General features: G+C 51.5%; 1 protein-coding gene across 3 annotated transcripts in view; it reads right to left on the bottom strand.

Annotated features, from left to right (window-relative positions):
• Positions 1–10,077, bottom strand: part of LOC140207333 (C-type lectin domain family 7 member A-like) — a 43,412-nt gene extending 33,335 nt beyond the window's left edge. For 2 of the 3 annotated variants that reach the window (XM_072275853.1, XM_072275852.1), the window contains exons 1-2: positions 10,006–10,076; positions 2,601–2,773 (exon numbers count right to left, since the gene is read on the bottom strand). The gene's annotated coding sequence lies outside the window, so the exon portion shown is untranslated. Of the gene's footprint in view, positions 1–2,600; positions 2,774–10,005 lie in introns of all 3 variants that reach the window. The other variant, XM_072275854.1, reaches the window with a different exon arrangement.
• Positions 10,078–18,194: the final 8,117 nt, after the last annotated feature.

Here is an 18,194-nt window from a genome sequence, read left to right as displayed (position 1 = left end):
CTACAACAATTGTTCATCCCAGTTTGGCAAAAGAATAAGTCAAGGAAGGCAGTGCACCCGTGGCTGACAAGAGAAATTAGGGATAGTATCAATTCCAAAGAAGAAGCATACAAATTAGCCAGAAAAAGTGGCTCACCTGAGGACTGGGAGAAATTCAGATTCAGCAGAGGAGGACAAAGGGCTTAATTAGGAAGGGGTAAAAAGATTATGAGAGAAAACTAGCAGGGAACATAAAAACTGACTGTAAAAGCTTTCATAGATATGTAAAAAGGAAAAAAAAAGCTGTAAAGACAATGTAGGTCCCCTACAGACAGAAACAGGTGAACTGATTATGGGGAGCAAGGACATGGCAGACCAATTGAAAAATTACTTTGGTTCTGTCTTCACTAAGGAGGACATAAATAATCTTCCAGAAATAGTAGGGAACAGAGGGTCCAGTAAGATGGAGGAACTGAGCGAAATACATGTTAGTATGGAAGTGCTGTTAGGTAAATTGAAGGGATTGAAGGCAGATAAATCCCCAGGGCCAGATGGTCTGCATCCCAGCGTGCTTAAGGAAGTAGCCCAAGAAATAGTGGATGCATTAGTGATAATTTTTCAAACTCTTTAGATTCTGGACTAGTTCCTGAGGATTGGAGCGTGGCTAATGTAACCCCACTTTTTTAAAAAGGGGGAGAGAGAAACCGGGGAATTATAGACCGGTTAGCGTAACGTTGGTGTTGGGGAAACTGCTGGAGTCAGTTTTCAAAGATGTGATAACAGCACATTTGGAAAGCGGTGAAATCATCGGACAAAGTCAGCATGGATTGTGAAAGGAAAATCATGTCTGACGAATCTCATAGAATTTTTTGAGGATGTAACTAGTAGAGTGGATAGGGGAGAGCCAGTGGATGTGGTATATTGGGATTTTCAAAAGGCTTTTGACAAGGTCCCACACAGGAGATTAGTGTGCAAACTTAAAGCACACAGTGTTGGCGGTAAGGTATTGATGTGGATAGAGAATTGGTTAGCAGACAGGAAGCAAAAAGTGGGAATAAACGAAACCTTTTCAGAATGGCAGGCAGCGACTAATGGGGTACCGCAAGGCTCAGTGCTGGGACCCCAGTTGTGTACAATATATATTAATGACTTGGATGAGGGAATTAAGTGCAGCATCTCCAAGTTTGCGGATGACACGAAGCTGGGGGGCAGTGTTAGCTGTGAGGAGGATGCTAAGAGGATGCAGGGTGACTTGGATAGATTGGTGAGTGGGCAAATTCATGGCAGATGCAATTTAATGTGGATAAATGTGAAGTTATCCACTTTGGTGGCAAAAATAGGAAAACAGATTATTATCTGAATGGTGGCCGATTAGGAAAAGGGGAGGTGCAACGAGACCTGTGTCATTGTACACCAGTCATTGAAAGTGGGCATGCAGGTACAGCAGGCGGTGAAAAAGGCGAATGGTATGCTGGCATTTATAGCGAGAGGATTCGAGTACAGGAGCAGGGAGGTACTACTGCAGTTGTACAAGGCCTGGTGAGACCACACCTGGAGTATTGTGTGCAGTTTTGGTCCCCTAATCTGAGGAAGGACATCCTTGCCATAGAGCGAGTACAAGGAAGGTTCACCAGATTGATTCCTGGGATGGCAGGACTTTCATATGAAGAAAAACTGGATGAACTGGGCTTGTACTCGTTGGAATTTTAGAAGATTGAGGGGGGATCTGATTGAAACGTATAAAATCCTAAAGGGATTGAACAAGCTAGATGCAGGAAGATTGTCCGATGTTGGGGAAGTACAGAATGAGGGGTCACAGTTTGACGATAAAGGGGAAGCCTTTTAGAACCGAGATTAGGAAAAACTTCTTAACACAGAGAATGATGAATCTGTGGAATTCTCTGCCACAGGAAACAGTTGAGGCCAGTTCATTGGCTATATTTAAGAGGGAGTTAGCTATGGCCCTTGTGGCTTCGGGATCAGGGTGTATGGAGGGAAGGTTGGGGCGGGATTCTGAGTTGGATGATCAGCCATGATCATAATAAATGGCGGTGCAGGCTCGAAGGGCCGAATTGCCTACTTCTGCACCTAGTTTATATGTTTCTATGTTTCTATCACTACCGCTCTCCTCTTCATCCACCCTCCCTTCTGCACTGCAGAACCAGACTCAGTGCCAGAGATCCGGCTATCGCAGCTTGTCCCAGGTAAGTCACCAAATCGGTTTACTTGTTGTTGAGAGGAATGGCTACAGGGGAACCATACTCTGCTTGCACTTTCCCCTTCCCTCACCTGACGCTAACCCAATTTCCTGCGCACTGCTCCTTTGGCGTAACTACCTCCCTGAAGCTACTGTCTATAAACACTTCATTCTCCCGAATGATCCGGAGGTCACCCAGCTCCCGTTCCAGTTCCCCAACGCGTTTTTTTTAGGAGCTGTAGCTAAATGCACTTCATGCAAGTATCTTTGTCAGGGACACCAGAGGTCTCCCTGACTTCCCACATCCTGCAAGAGCAGCATTCCAACATCCTGTCTGACATTCTCTCTAAACTTGCTAGTTAAAAAAAAAACAAATCTAATGAGAAAAATAAAAACAACAACAACAACAACTTAGGGAACCTACCCTCGCCTCTGCCTGTTCTCGCCGAAGCCTGTTGAGCCAAAACCGTCTAGCTCTGACGCTGTCGACTCCGACGATAGCAGCTACGAAGATGGCCGCTTCGCTAGAAGAATATTCTTTTAAAGCTCGCTAGCCGACCGGCTGTCTTCAGCTCCTCCGCTCCCAATTGGTTGGCCCTTTAAAAAAAAAACGGAAAAGTTTGCGAATCCTTTCTATCTCAGATCTGACGACGACCACTTCGATGAATGTACGTATCCCGCTTCAATTTCGCTCCTCTCTCTAGCTCCCCCCGCTCTCTGCCCTCTCTCCGGTGCCCTTTAAATCTCAATGCCTTACTGAAGAAGCATCCTCTTTCTATCTCTCCACACGCTCTACCCTCCTTTATCCCTTCCCACTCTCTCCCGCTCACAGTAAACGGTCACCTGATTGAAATATGACTGTTCTGTTCTGTTTCCAGGAAAGGAGCCGCCCACTTCGGTACATCTTCCTCATTAAGTAATGGGGAAGTGAAAGGAAATAGGGACTTTTGAAATAAAGGTGGGACCGGGGAGCGTAGTGGCTAAGGGGGTGGTGGTGCGGGAGGCGAAGTGCTGCGGCGGCCTTGTGTGTGTGTGTGGTCGAGAGAGAGAGAGGGAGAGAGAGAGAGAGAGAGAGAGAGAGAGAGAGAGAGAGAGAGAGAGAGCCCTTGAGCCCTTGCACCGTCCGAACAACTCCCCCGGGGTCAGACACAGAGTGAATCTCCCTCCACGCCGTCCCATCGCACAGTCCCGGGTTCAGGCACAGAGTGAAACTCCCTCCACGCCGTCCCATGACACAGTACTGTGTTCAGCCACAGGGTGAAGCTCCCTCTGCATGGTGCCATCACACACGCCCAGGGTCAGACACAGAGTCCAGTTCCGTCCACAACGTCCCATCACACTGTCCTTTGTTGAGACAGAGTGAAGCTCACTCCACATTGTCCCATTACACATTCCCGCTGTCAGACGCAGTGTGAAACTCCCTCCACCCTGTCCCATTACCCATTCCTGAAGTCAGAAAGAAATTAGAAGTCGCTCCCTCCATCTCTGCCCCTCTCACTTCTCGATTGCGGCGATGAGTCCGGTTTTACGAGCTGCACATTCATGTAAGTTTCGCTGTCGTCAATCCTGTCTCGGATTCTCTGCGTCTCTGAGCTCAGTGAGGGGGAGGGGAAGAAACCGTTGTCAGAGGAAGCCCTTGTTGATCGACACAAACCAACAGCACCTGAGCCGCTGATAAAGAGAGCAACCGAGAGGGGGGGAAGAGAGAGATTGAGGGTGAGAGAGGGGGTGGTCTGGAGAGATGAGAGTGGCGGGGTGAAGAATACGGAAAGTGTAGAGATTTAGAGTGAGGGGAGAGTGAGGGAAAGGTTAGGGCTTGGCGGAAAGAGAGACCTGGGTTACAGGAGTCAGAAAGGGGGAGCGGAATGAAGGAATGGAGGGCGAGAAGTGGGAGGGAAGGGGGCGAGAGAGGGGTTAAAATAGGGACGGTGGAGTCTTGGAGAAAAATTAGGGGATAGAGTGAAAAAACGGAAGGCGAGCAGGAGAAACAGAGAGTAAGAATAAAAAAAACGGGCAGGGAGGGGCCGAAGGAAGAAAGGGAGAAGAGAAAGCACTACAGAGAGGGAGGAGGGATGCAGGGAAGGGTCGATTGAGGGAGAAGGAATGTAGAAGTTGGAATGACATTGGACGAGAAGAAGGGAGTGAGAAAGCAATGGAAGAAGGGGAAGATTGAGGGATGATGAGTGAACAAGGAGTGAAAGGCGGACGGATATGTTGTCACAGATGCAGAGACTTTATTGTCCGAGACATTTGTACCGAACACCACCCCCCACAACCCCAACCTCCAGCTGGTTCCTGGTTTGAGCGTCAGCGCTCCCATTGCTCTGCTTATCGCCGGGGCTTCAGACCCTCTGTGCTGCAGAAACCACGGCCCGGGGACAAGCCAGCAACACCCACCGAAGTAAGCCAGCTCCTTCCATCCGAGAAGACGTCAGAGCAATAGTTTGCCATTTTTAGACCGTGTAGTATTTAGCCAAAAAAGCGCACGTTTAGATATTGAAGTTTGAACCAACGCACGCTGATCAGTATCTGAAGTTTCCACACTGCACCCATTGGAACATTAGCGGGGGTGTTTTCATTAGTTCAAAGAAGTCTTGAAAGCGTGCGGTTACACTGACTGGGCGGTCATACAGACAACAGAAAATAAAAATAGCAGGGACGTCAGCCAAACAGACGGAGCCCAGGAGCTCTCAAAAACCCTCCATTACCTGCTGTCTGTCATTTTCTCTCTCTGCTTCCCTCACTCTCCGCTCACTATCTCCCGATTTCTCTCCCATGAATGTCTCTAACCCGCTTCAATTTCGCTCCTCTCGACAGCCCCCTCCTTTTCCCTCTTACCCCTCTCCCTCCTTTGCCTTTCTATCTCACTGCCCTCCTCATGAAGACTTCTCTTTTGTCTCCCCACCCTCTCTACCCTACTTTCTCCCTTCGCACCCTCCCGCCCACACTGAACGTTCACCGGACTGAAATGTGACCAGGCCGTCAGTCCCGTTCACAGGAAAGGCGCTGCGCACTCTACAGCTAGATTAGTTACATCCTCCACAGTAAGGGGGGGAGGTGAAAGGAAATGGGTGTGAGGATAATAGCTAAGAGGGTGGTGGTGCGGGAGGTGATGTGCTGGATCGGCTGTGTGTGTGTGTGAAAGAAAGAAAGAAAGAGAGGGAGAGAGAGAGAGAGAGAGAGAGAGAGAGAGAGAGAGAGAGACAGAGAGCCCTCGGCCCTCGGCACCATCCGACCAACCACACCCGGGTTCAGACGCAAGCACAGCTAAATGCAGACCGTCCCATCTCACAGTACTCTGGATCATACACAGAGTGAATCTCCCTCAACACTGTCCCATCACAAATTCCCGGGATCAGACACAGAGTGAAGCTTCCTCCACAACGTCCAATCACACACTGCTGAGGTCAGACACAGAGTGAAGCTGCCTCCACACCATCCCAGCCCACGCTCCCGGGTGAGACACAGAGTGGCCCCGGGGGTTAAACACAGAAAGAATATCCCTCCACACCGGGCCATCACACACTCCCGGGGTCAGACACAGAGTGAATCTCCCTCCATACCTTCCCATCTCCGAACCCGGGATCCGACACAGAGTGAATCTCCCTCCACACCGTCCCATCAAACACGCCCGAGATCAGACACGCAGAGAATCTCTATCCACACCGTCCCTTCGCTAACTCCCGGGATCAGACACAGAGTGACACTCCCTCCACACCGTCCTGTCACACATTCCCGGGGTCAGACACATAACGGAGCTCACTACACACCGTCCCATCGCACATTCCCGTGATGAAACTCAGAATGGAGCTCCCTCCACACCGTCCCATCACACACACCCGGGCTCGGACAGGGAGTAAAACTCCCTCCACGCAGTCACGTCACACACTCCCGGGGTCAGACACAGAGTAAAACTCCCTCCACACAGTCCCATCACACACACCTGAGCTCAGACACACAGTGAAACTCCCTCCATCCCTCCTTCTGCCCCACTCACCGCGGGATGGAGACCGTGAGTCCGTTTTTGTGATCTTCACATTCATGTATGTCTCCCTGTCGTCCATCCCGTCGAGAATTTTCTGAGTTCTCAGCTCTGATAGGGTAAGCGACCGTTGTCAGAGGAAGCCCGTGTTTACAGGGGGTCAGACCGACACCAGCAAACACCAGATGAAGGGATAATAAAGAGAGAGGCCAGGAGCAGGGACGGGATGTGCCGGGCAGGACGAAGGTTGAAGGTGAGAGAGCGGGTGTTCTCGAGAGTTGTCAGTGACGGGGGGAGGAGTTGTGATAGAAGGGAGAAAGAGGGGGAGGGGAGAACGAGAGAGATTTGGGGGAGTTCGAGAGAGTGAACTGAGTGACAAGGGACTATAAAAGGGGAGGGAAAAGAAAGAGGGGGAGGGTCGGGTGTGGGAGAGAATGAGTAAAGAGGGGGGGGGGGGAAAGCCCAGGATATTTGAAGAGAAATTAGCGGACAGAGGGAATAATGTGAGGGTGAGTTGACGGGTAAAAAAGGGAGAAAGCGAGAGAGAAAAGGGCATGGAGGGGGCGAAGAGCATGATGGGGAGGAGAGAGAGTGCTAAAGAGAGGGAGGTGGGATGCAGGGGAGGGACGATGGAGGGAGATAGAATGAGAAGGGCGGGAGAAGGGAGTGCAAGAAGATGATTAGAGAGAATTGCAACGAGTGAAGAAGGAGCAAATGACAGAGGGATATATGTCACTCATACAGAGCACCTATTATCCGGGAGAATTGTACCCCCAGGTACAAACACCCAACACCCAACGAAGCAAGCGAACCCCCACCCCCGAGTGAAATGAACAACTCCTCGCAGTCTCTCTCTCTCTCTCCAATCTGCACCAAGTTTACACCGGAAAGGTCGCGGAAAACAGATTGCCATTTTTAGACTGTGCAGTGTTTAACAAAAAAAAAAAAGAACGGGTATGTGGACATTGAAGTTTACAGGAAACCATTCGCACGCTGATCTGTACCTACTGTTTGACTCTCATTTCCAATTAGAATATAAGTTGGGGGTTATCAGTATTTGAGAGAAGTCTTGAAAGCGTGCGACTACTCTGACTGGTTCTTCATCAAGACAGCAAAACAATAACAGGGACGTCAGCCTAAAAGAGGGAGTTCCGGAGCTCAATCAAACACCCTCCATTATTTCCTGTCTATCCCTTTCGCTCTCTGCATAAGTCACTGTCTCCCTATCTATCCCCATGAATGTACCGATCCCGCTTGAGTTTCGCAACTCCCTCGCTGTCCCTCCCTCTCTCCACCCCTCTCGCCGTGTGCCTTTACATCTGACTTCCCTGCTCAATCAGCCTTCTCTTTCTGTCCCCAAACCCTCTGAAAACCACCTTCACTCTGCCCTTTCACGTCCGCGCACACAGAGTGGGAAAAAGAAGCGGGATGTTGGAAATGAGGGGTGTGTGGAGTATTTGGCGAAGGGGCTGGTAGTGTGCGTGGCGACGTGCTGGAGCAGCTGTGTGTGTGTGTGTGTGTGTGTGTGTGTGTGTGTGTGTGTATGTGTGAGTGAGAGAGAGGGAGAGAGGGAGACAGAGAGAGAGAGACAGAGAAAGAGAGAGAGAGAGAGAGGGGGGGGAGAGAGGGAGATTGGCAGAGCGAGAGAGAGAGAGAGAGAGAGAGAAAGAGAGAGAGAGAGAGAGAGAGATGTACCTCGGCATCGACAGAATGAACAGTCAAACACTCTCCCGGAGTCAGATATAGTGAATCTCTCTCCAAACCGTCTCATCACACACTCCGGGGGTGAGACACGGAGTGAATCTCTCTCCACACCTTCGCATCACACACTCCCCGGGTCAGACACAGAGCGAAGCTCCCTCCTCACCGTCCCATCACACACTCCGGGGGTGAGACACGGAGTGAATCTCTCTCCACACCGTCCCATCACACACTCCCCGGGTCAGACACAGAGTGAAGCTCCCTCCACACCTTCGCATCACACACTCCGGGGGTGAGACACGGAGTGAATCTCCCTCCGTACTTTCCCATCACACACTCACAAAGACACACAGAGAGAAGCTCCCTCCACGCCGCTCCGTCAGGCACTCCCGGGTTCAGACACAGAGTGAATCTCCCTCCGCACCGTCACATCACACACTCCCGGGGTCAGAAACAGAGTGAATCTCCCTCCACACCGTCCCATCACACACTCCCGGGGTCAGACACACAGAGTGAATCTCCCTCCACACCGTCCCATCACAAACTCCCGGGTTCAGACACAGAGTGAATCTCCCTCCGCACCGTCACATCACACACTCCCGGGGTCAGAAACAGAGTGAAGCTCCCCCCACACCGTCCCATCACACACTCCCGGGGTCAGGCACAGTGTGAAGCTCCCTCCATCGAACAATAGATCCATAGAACATTAGAGCACAGAAACAGGCCCTTTGGCCCTTCTTGGCTCTGCCGGACCATTTTTATGCCTAGTCCCACTGATCTGCATCTGGACCATATCCCTCCATACGCCTCTCATCCATGTACCATCCCAAGTTTATCTTAAAAGTTAAAAGTGTACCGCATTTACCACTTCATCTGGCAGCTCATTCCACACTCCCACCTCCTCTGTGTGAAGAAACCCCTCCCCCCAATGTTCCCTTTAAACTCTTCCCCCTTCGCACAACCCATATCGTCTGTTTTTTTTTCTCCCCTAGCCTCAGTGATAAAAGCCTGCTTGCAGTCACTCTATCTATACCCATCATAATGTTATATTCCTCTATCAAATCTCCCCTTTTTCTGCGCACAGAGAATAGTGTCCCAGCCTATTCAACCTTTCTCTGAAACTCAGTTTCTCAAGCCCCGGCAGCATCATCGTAAACCTTCTCTGCACTCGTTCAACCTTATTAATGACCTTCCTGTAATTAGGTGATCAAAACTGCACACTATACTCCAAATGCGGCCTCACCAATGTCTTATACAACCTCACCATAACAGTCCAACTCCTGTACTCAGTACTTTGATTTACAAAGGGCAGTGCACCATTAGGTGTGTTTACTACCTGTGCCACAAATTTTAGGTAATTTTGGATATATATTCCCAGATCCGAGATTATCACCCTCGAGGTCTTGCTGTTTAACTTCCTACCAAGCTCTCGATACTCACTCTTCAGGACCTCTTCGCTGTTTCCTCCTAAGTCATTGGCACCATAATATCTGGCTGATCACCCCCCCATTTCAGAATGCTATGCAGGCGATCAGAGACATTCCTGAACATGGCTTCCAAGAGGCATCAAACCATCCCGGAGTCCCTGCCACGGCCACAGAATCTCCGGTCTGTACCTCTAACTATCGAGTCCCCTATCACTACCGCTCACCTCTTCTTCCACCCTCCCTTCTGCACTGCAGAACCAGACTCAGTGCCAGAGATCCGGCTGTCGCAGCTTGTCCCAGGTAAGTCAACAAATCGGTATACAAACGTCTGTACTTGTTGTTGAGGGAAATGACCACAGGGGGACCCTGCGCTTCCTGTCCTTTCCCCCTCCCTCGCCTGACGGTAACCAATTTCCTGCGCAATGCTCCTTTGGCGTGACTACCTTCCTGAAGCTTCTGTCTATAAACACCTCATTCTCCCGAATGATCCGGAGGTCGTCCAGCTCCCGTTTCAGTTCCGTAATCCGGTTTGGTTAGGAGCTGTAGCTGGATGCAATTCTTTCAGGTGTCGTTGTCAGGGACACCAGAGGTCACCCTGACTTTCCACAACCTGCAGGAGGAGCATTCCAACATCCTGCCTGACATTCTCTCTAAACATATTAGTTAAAAAAGAAATCTAATGAGATGAAAAAACAACAATAACAACAACAACAACTTACCGGAACATCCCCTCGCCTCTGCCTGTTCTGGCCGAAGCCTGTTGAGCCAAAGCCGTCTAACTCTGACTCAGTCCACTCCGAAGATGGAAGCTACGAAGATGGCCGCTTCGCTAGACGAAACTTCTTTTAAAACGCTCTCGCTGACCGGTTGTCTTCAGCTCTTCCGCTCCCAAATGGCTGGCCCTTTAAAAAAAACGGAAAAACCTGCGAATCCTTTCTATCTCAGATCTGACAACAGCCACTTCAATCAGTGTATCTATCCCGCTTCAATATCGCTCCCTTCTCCAGCTCCCTGCCTCACTCTGCTCTCTCTCCGGATCCCTTTCAATCTCACCGCCCTCCTCACGAAACATTCTCTTTCTATCTCTCCACACGCTCTACCCTCCTTTATCCCTTCCCACTCTCTGCCACTCACAGTAAACGTTCACCCTACTGAAATGTGACCAGGCCGTCTGTCCCGTTCCCAGGAGAGGCGCCGCCCACTGGGCAGCCGGATTCGTTATATCCTCCACAGTAAGTAAGGGGGAGCTGAGAGGAAATGGGGCTACGGAAATAAACGCGGAGAGCGTCGTGACTAAGGGGGCGGTGGTGCGGGAGGCGATGTGCTGCAGCGGCTTTATGGGTGTGTGGGTGTGTGTGTGTGTGTGTGTGTGTGTGTATGTGTGTGTGTGTGTGCGTGAGAGAGAGCGAGAGGAAGAGAGAGAGAGCCACTGCACCGTGCGAACAACAGTCCCGTGGTCAGACACAGAGTGAAGCTCCCTGCAGCCCGTCCAATCACGCACTCACGGGTTCAGACACAGAGTGAATCTCCCTCGACACCATCCCATCACACTCTCCTGGGGTCAGAAACAGAGTGAAGCTCCCTCCACACCCTCCCATCACAAACTTCCAGGGTCAGACACATAATGAAGCTCCCTCCACACCGCCCCATCACACAGTCTTGTGTTCAGACACAGGGCGAAGCTCCCTCTGCATGGTGCCATCACACATGCCCAGGGTCAGACACAGAGTTCTGTTCCGTCCACACCGTCCTATCACACCGTCCTTTCCTGGGACAGAGTGAAGCTCACTCCACCCTGTCCCAGTACCCATTCCTGGGGACAGAAAGAGATTGAAATTCCTTTCCTCCGTCTCCGCCCCTCTCTCTTCTCGATGGAAACCATGCGTCCAGATTTACAAGCTGCATATTCATGTAGATCTCGCTGTCGTTAATCCTGTCTCGGATTCTCTGCGTCTCTGAGCGCAGCGAGGGGAACCAACTGTCGTCAGAGGCAGCCCGTGTTGACAGCGGAGTCAGACCGACCGAACAAACACCAGATGAGCAAATGATAAAGAGAGGAGCCGAGAGCAGGGGAGGAAGTGATGGGGAAGAGGGAGATTAAGGTTGAGAGAGAGGGTTATTCTGGAGCGATGAGAGTGGCGGAGTAAAGAATAGGAAGAGTGTGGAGATTCAGAGGGAGGCGAGAGTGAGGGAAAGGTTAGGGCTTGGCGGAAAGAGAGACGTGGGTTACAGGAGTCAGAAAGGGGGAGCGGAATGAAAGAAATAGAGGGCCAGAAGTGGGAAGGAACAGGGAGAGAGAGGGGCTAAAATAGGGAGGGGTGGAGTCTTGGAGAGAAATTAGAGGATAGAGTGAGAAAACAGAGCGCGAGCAGGAGAAACAGAGAGTGAGAATTTAAAAAAAAACGGGCAGAGAGGGGCCGAAGGAAGAAAGGGAGAAGAGAAAGCGGTACAGAGAGGGAGGAGGGATGCAGGGAAGGGTCGATTGAGGGAGAAGGAATATAGAAGTTGGAATGACATAGGAAGAGAAGAAGGGAGAGAGAAAGCAATGGAAAAAGGGGAAGATTGAGGGATGACGAGTGAACAAGGAAAGAAAGGCGGACGGATATGTTGTCACAGACGCAGAGACTTCATTCTCCAAGAGATTGGTACCGAACACCACCCCCCACAACCCCAACCTCCCGGTGATTCCTGGTTTGAGCGTCAGCGCTCCCATTGCTCTGCTTATCTCCGGGGCTTCAGACCCTCTGTGCTCTAGAAACCACGGCCCCGGGACAAACCCGCAACACACACCGAAGTAAGCCAGCCCCTTCCCTCCGAGAAGACGTCAGAGCAATAGTTTGCCATTTTCAGACCGTGTAGTATTTAGCAAAAACAGCGGACGTTTAGATATTGAAGTTTGAACCAACGCACGCTGATCGGTATCTGAAGTTTCACACACCGCACCCATTGGAACATTAGCGGGGGGTTTTCATTATTTCAAAGAAGTCTTGAAAGCGTGCGGTTACACTGACTGGGCGGTCAAACAGACAGCAGAAAATAAAAATAGCAGGGACGTCAGCCAAACAGACGGAGCCCAGGAGCTCTCTCAAAAACCCTCCATGACCTGCTGTCTGTCATTTTCTCTCTCTGCGTCCCTCACTCTCCGCTCACTATCTCCCGATTTCTCTCCCAGGAATGTCTCTAACCCGCTTCAATTTCGCTCCTCTCGACAGCCCCCTCCTTTTTTCCGCTTACACCTCTCCCTCCTATGCCTTTCTATCTCACTGCCCTCCTCATGACGCCTTCTCGTGTGTCTCCCCACCCTCTCTACCCTACTTTCTCCCTTCCCACCCTCCCGCTCACAGTGAAAATTCACCGGGCTGAAATGTGGCCGGGCCGTCAGTCTCGATCACAGGAAAGGCGCCGCCCACTGGACAGCCGGGTTAGTTACATCCTCCACAGTAAGTAAGGGGGGAGGTGAAATTAAATGGGTATGGGGGTAATAGCTAAGAGGGTGGTGGAGCGGGAGATCATGTGCTGGATCGGCTGTGTGTGTGAGAAAGAGAGAGAGAGAGAGAGAGAGAGAGCGTGTGTGTGTGTGTGTGTGTGTGTGTGTGTGTGTGTGTGAGAGAGAGAGAGAGAGACAGAGAGCCCTCGGCACCGTCCGACCAACCGCACCCGGGGTCAGACACAAGTACAGCTCCCTGCAGACCATCCCATCTCGCAGTACTCAGAATCATACACAGAGTGAATCCCCCACTGCACTGTCCCATCACACACTCCCGGCCTCAGACACAGAGTGAATCTCCCTCCACAGCAGCCCATCACACACTCCCGTGGTCAGACACAGAGTGATTCGCCCTCTCACAGTCCCATGACACATACCCAGCGTCAGAGACAGATGGAAGCGCCCTCCACACCGTCCCGGCTCACAACCTGTGCTCAGACACAGAGTGAAGCTCTCTCCCCACAGTTCCATAACACAACAACGGATCCAGAAACTGAAAGAATCTCCCTACTTACTCCTTCTCTCCCCTTTTCACCACTCACCATCACTTCAGTCTTTCTGTAGCCTCTAATTGCGTGCCTGTCTCAGAGATAATATCGGCTTGTGACTCGACGTAGAACTGAGGAGGGAGGAGGAGGAGAGGAAGGGCTGTGATTGGCTGGTGAGTTTGCTGCACTGGGCGGAACTGGTGTGAAACCACACGACCGGCTTGTACATACAGAGACGTAGTGATGCTCAGTACCGAGCGAGCGATATCCGGTAGAAGTGGCAAAACTAGCACCAACGGTGTGGAGGGAGATTCAGTCTGTGTCTGACCACGGGCGTGTGTGTTGGGACGGTGTGGAGGGAGATTCACTCTGTGTCTGACCACGGGCGTGTGTGTTGGGACGGAGTGGAGGGAGCTTCACTCTGTGTCTGACCACGGGCGTGTGTGTTGGGACGGTGCGGAGGGAGATTCACTCTGTGTCTGACCACGGGCGTGTGTGTTGGGACGGAGTGGAGGGAGCTTCACTCTGTGTCTGACCACGGGCGTGTGTGTTGGGACGGAGTGGAGGGAGCTTCACTCTGTGTCTGACCCGGGAGTGTGTGTTGGGACGGAGTGGAGGGAGCTTCACTCTGTGTCTGACCACGGGCGTGTGTGTTGGGACGGAGTGGAGGGAGATTCAGTCTGTGTCTGACCACGGGCGTGTGTGTTGGGACGGAGTGGAGGGAGATTCATTCTGTGTCTGACCCCGGGAGTGTGTGATGGGACGGAGTGGAGGGAGATTCACTCTGTGTCTGACCCCGGGCGTGTGTGTTGGGACGGAGTGGAGGGAGCTTCACTCTGTGTCTGACCACGGGCGTGCGTGATGAGTTGGTGTGGAGGGAGATTCACTCTGTGTCTGACAGCGGGAGTTTGTGATGGGAAAGTGTGGAGGGAGATTCAGTCTGTTGTGAATATATCTTCTGTGTATCTGACTCGTAACTCTTCCTCTTTTGATTTTATTCCCAGACGCTTTCAATCAGAGTTTGAAAAATGTTGCTTCGCCACATCGCCTGCTCTGGAAAATATGAACAAGGAACGGTGAATCTCTCTCCGCACCGGCCATTGCATTCGCCGGTAGTCAGACACAGAATGGGGAACCCTTCACACCGACCCGTCACACATTTCTGGGATCAGTTGTAAAGAGAGGATCCCTCCGAATCGACCAATGAAACCGACTCGCCGGGTCAGAGACAGAGTGAAGCTCCCTATGTACTGTTCCATCAAATAATCCTGATGTCAGACATTCAGAAAAGTTCCCAACACACCCACCCAAAACACATTACCCGGATAACACAGAGAGTGAAGATCCTAAAACACAGTCCCAGAACATAATAATAATAATAAAAACTGCGCTAGTACACAGATTAAAGTTGTTTTCATACCGACCCATCAAAAAATGAAAGGGGGCAGACTCAGAGCGATGCTCCCTACACACCATCCCATCACAGACTCCCAGGGTAAGACACAGAGTGACACACTCTCTCCACGGTCCAGAAACACACTTCAGGAATCAGTCAAGGTGTGAATCTCTCTGACTACTGTCTCATCACGCACTCCCGCGGTCAGACACATCGTGAATCTGGATCCATACCGTCCAATCAGGCATTCCCGGAGTGAGGCACAGAGTGAAGCTGTGTTGCTCCGTCTCACAGCCCAGTGGTCAGACAGGTAGTGAATCCCCCTCCAGGCAACCCCGTCATGGACTCAACGGGTCAAACACAGAGTGACTCTCCCTCCGTACCTTCTCCCACACACTCCCGATGTTAATCAAAAACTGACGCTTCCTCTCGCTATGCCTGTCCTGTGATGATCACGGGTTAAAGAGGAGGATGGTACCTCAGCTCTTCTGCTGGTCAACAATTCACAGACTTGAGCCTTGATACAGTTGACAGATCGTAGCGGGGGGAGGGTTGTGGGCGAGGGAGTGGGTCAAGGGTTATAGGGAGTTTTTGAGGGAGGTAGTGACAGAGACGGGAGGGGTGCAGTGGAGTTAGGATGTGATAAACTGGGAGAAGATTAGTAGACTACAGGGTTGAGAGAAACGCGGAGTAATTTGAAGAGGAAGTGAGTTACAGGGACGGGGAGGGCGTGTCGGTGTGTCGGGGTAAGATGAGGAGCGGGTTCATCTCACGGTGAGATATGTGTCGGTGCCACGGTGTGATGTGTGAAACTGTCATCGTAAGTGGTCGTACCCTGTCCCGTTGAGGATTGTGAGGCAATCTCCGTACCATCCCGTGACACACCCTCCGTACCATCCGGTCACACACTCCCAGAATCTGACACAGTGTGAAGCTCCCGCTACATAACACAGACCCAGGGGTCAGATGCAGTGCCGCTCCTTCCACACCGTCCCATCACGCACTGCCGGCGTCAGACGCAGAGTGAAGCGCCCTCCAAACCGCCCGTTCATAGACTTCCGGGGTCAGACACAGAGTGAATCTCCCTCCACACCGTCCCATCAGACACTCCCAGGCTCAGACACAGAGTGAATCTCCCTCCACACCGTCCCATCAGACACTCCCGGGGTCAGACACAGAGTGAATCTCCCTCCACACAGTCCCGTCACACACTCCCGGGGTCAGACACAGAGTTAATCTCCCTCCACACAGTCCCGTCACACACTCCCGGGGTCAGACACTCAGTGAAGCTCCGTGCAGATCATCCCACCACTCACTTGCGGGGTCAGTCAAGCAATTAAGCTCCCTGAATATTTTGCCATCACGCTCCCGGAGTCAGAAATGTGATGTACCCCCTGCACTATTGCAACACACTGTACTGGAGTCAGAACAGTTGCGCAGCTCTCTCCCTCCTCCCATCTCCCCGCTCACCAATTCCCCGCACAACGGCGTTCCAGTTGTCTCGAATTGTGTGTCTCTCGGAGATGGTGTTTGTGTGTGGTGACGGGTGGTGTGCTGCGGGAAGAGGAGGGTAGGGGCGGAGAGAGGAGGCCAGGGAAAGGGTGGTGAGGTTGCAGCCACTATCAACTGGAGTAGAAGCACTCCACCAGCCAGTGCATGCAGCTTTGTGGAGAGACTCAGAACCTGGTGATAGATATCCGGGTGAAGGGCGGCGTAGCGTCAGACGTCAAATCTCCCTCACACTCTCCACAATTGTCTGTGATCACAGAAAGGGAGACATGTGCAGTGGCGACTGAGTTGGGGAAGTCTCTAGAGGATGCAGCCGGTCACGGAGACGGGGTGTGCCGTAGGGAAGGTAGGGAATGACGGGGAGTAGTGCAGGAGAGTGAGAGGTTGTCGCAGAAGGGGAGGGGTTTTGAAAAGGGAGGGAGTTATGCATACAGGGAGGAGTGTGTCCGTGCTACGGTGAACCGCCTAAATCTGTGTCGGTATCGTTGATATGGTGGATTCCTGTTATGGTGCAGGACGTGTCGGTGTGCCGAAGAGGGGCGTGTTCCTGTCACGGGGAGGGTTGTGTCGGTGTCACCGAAACACTGTAAAGAGACCTTGAGTGTCACGGTGAGTGTTGTTTGTCTCGTTCACAGCGTCTGAGCTCTTTTGTGGCTTTTCCCTGTGTACGTCAATAGATCGTCAAATTCCTTGATTTGCCAAACCTCCTGCTCCTCCCATAGAGGGCAATGGTAACCCCAGGTAATTTCTCAGGTAAGGTCATGTTCGAAACGGCCTTGTGATCTGAAGGGCCTGTTTTCTACGTTTCTAACGATGGGTTGAAATCTCTTTCTGCTGTTTCGGCAGATCAAAAAACGTGGATCACAGAAGAGAACAGACCCTTCGGCTCATGAAGTCGTGATATTCCAATTAAACTTAATCCGTTCTGCCGACACAACGCCCGTCTCTCATAATTCCCTGCACACCCACGTGCCTGTTAAGAAGCCTCTTAAACGCCTTTATGACCCTCCCTCCACCACCAGCGCTGGCAGCACGTTTCAATCACAACCCACTCTCTGTGACAACAGAAACTTGCCAAACTCCTCTCCCTTGAAATTACCAGCTCTCACCTCTGTTATTCGACATTTCCATCCTCGGGCTAAAAATACCTGTTATCTGCTCTGTCTGTGTCTCTCGTAATGATATAAACAACTGTAGCTGCTCCCTCAGACTGCCCCGCTACAGAGAAAAGAAACGGAAAAATTCCGAGCTCTACTTATAGGTTTTGCTCTCTATGTTGAAATGCCATGCTCCCAGGCGTTGGTCCCTGCCATCAGCTCATCTGGCTTTAGGACGCTACTTTCTGTATTGAAATGTACGCAGCTCCGAACATGAGTCCCAACAGGCTCAGCCTTTTGCTTTCTGACTTTGTCCCATTAACCACTCCACTGCATGATATGCCATTCTGGTTTTCATTCCCCTGTAACTCTAGAATAAACCCCACCACTCCCTATTTTAATAGCAAACTTCCCGTTTGGATATTAGTTCCATTCCAGTTCAGGCGCACAGACTCCCCGGTGGGTGGTATCTGTCATCTGTGAAGTAGGGGACCGTACACAATTCTGATTTGATGGAGACATACGTGATAGTGCGGAGGAACATCTGGAGAAACTTCTGATATTCCCGCTTCGCTGTCGCTGCTACTGTGTGGTAACCGGAATCTCCGGAGCAGAAGGCCTGATCCACGGCTTTGCGTGTTTCAGCGGCCGGGGCGAGGTCGAAGGCGCTCGGCAGAGGATGGCGCTCGGGAGGTTGTATCGGAGAGGCTAGTCGGAGGCACGAAGTTTTCGGATGGACGGACTCCGTGTCGGCTGTGGTCGGCTGCTTCCAAGGCATCGGCAGTTGACGGTGCCTGGAGGTTTATAGCAGGGAGTTTCTCTATCGGGGAATCGGGAATCGATCGACTCGTGGTCTTTGAGAATTTTTTTTAACCGTGCCCATGGTCTGTTCTTTATCAATTCATGGTTTTGCTTTGCACTGCAGTAACTA

The sequence above is a fragment of the Mobula birostris genome, chromosome 13 (genome assembly GCF_030028105.1).
Source record: "Mobula birostris isolate sMobBir1 chromosome 13, sMobBir1.hap1, whole genome shotgun sequence".
Lineage (NCBI taxonomy): Eukaryota > Metazoa > Chordata > Chondrichthyes > Myliobatiformes > Myliobatidae > Mobula > Mobula birostris.
This window is presented reverse-complemented; position numbering and strand designations above follow the sequence as displayed.